We start from the raw sequence: 1,376 nt of genomic DNA, 5'->3' as shown, positions 1-1,376 counted from the left end.
AGAAAGTAAAATCCCATTTTTCAGGAGGGTCCTGAACATAAAGTAAAATCCACGGATGTACATTTCCAATGGTAGCTGAATTAAGTGAAGCGAATTTCCCCCTATGTCAACAACGAAAATTTGTCAGTTAAAAACTTAGTGGTGGCTTGCAGCTCTTGGCTTCTCAGGTATCTGCCCAGCACTCGTTCCTTTCTTCTTTGTTCCGAATTGCTAACACTTGCCCTGTTTTGCCGCATCATTGACCCGGACCCAGATTGAGGGAAATGAGTTCTTACTCAAACAACGGGTTTCCATTTTACCATGCCCCTGAGGTGCACTTTTTTCCCAAATCTGAATGTTTCTACAAATCCAATAGCCTGTCGATTGATAGCCTTCCTTTGCTTCGTGTTGAATTACGATCATATTTCTTCCTGTGCTGTTCCTTGGCTTTTCCTCATATAATTGGAAAGACTGGTAGTAAATTTTGAAATCTTTTCTCGCTTGTTTTGACACAGACTTGACTTAAAATGTAAAGAAATGACGGTGACTTTTATTTTGATAAATGACATAAAAAGACAAGAAGCATGAATATGTAAATGAAAGAAAAGGGCAATGTCCCATATTCAAAAAGAAAACTTATCTGAATACGACAACCAACTCCAATGAGTATGATATGCATTTTGGATTGAGTTGCCTGATCTTCCTATCCAAACTCCCCATTTGTTATTGATTTCGTGCCTTTTGCCACTGAGCCGCTTCTTCAAATCCATTGGACTCATATATCACATTCGATTGACGTCATCTTAAAATACTTTCGTCAACAAATCTCTTTCTTTTTACTTTTTGCTTTTCTCTTGAACTCTTCATCGCCTTACGGTGCCCGTGAGGGTTTTCACCAATAAGACTCTCTCATTTTTATTTCTTTCTACTCACCATCGCCTTATGGTGCCTGCAAAGGTTTTCACCAATAAGACTCTCTCATTTTCCTTTTCTCTCAACTTACCATCGCCTTATGATGCCCATGGGGGTCTTCACCAATAAGACTCTCTCATTTTTGTATTTCTTTCCTGATTTCTTATGCTGAGGGAGACAAGCGGTACTTCACAATGTATCATCATATCCATTGCATGCTTAGCCTTAATATTATCAAAAATTGATCTGAAGGACTTTCTTTGGTTGTAACTTGGCTTTTGGTTAAGGTTAGAAAAGATGGTAAGAGGCTCGAACGATACTTGAAGTGGGGGTGGGACTTACAACTTTTGGAATTGACTCAAGTAACACATTAACTCATGCCCCAGTTTTGTTGACTGGGTGAATCTTAAATCTTTATTTGGTTGGACCGAGCCCGAAATAGGGCAGCCTACGTATCTCACTCCCGAGAGAGGAGAATCAGGTCG

This window comes from Capsicum annuum, chromosome 9, assembly GCF_002878395.1.
Source record: "Capsicum annuum cultivar UCD-10X-F1 chromosome 9, UCD10Xv1.1, whole genome shotgun sequence".
Classification (NCBI taxonomy): domain Eukaryota; kingdom Viridiplantae; phylum Streptophyta; class Magnoliopsida; order Solanales; family Solanaceae; genus Capsicum; species Capsicum annuum.
The sequence above is the reverse complement of the archived record's forward strand: the minus strand, read 5'-3'. Positions refer to the sequence as shown.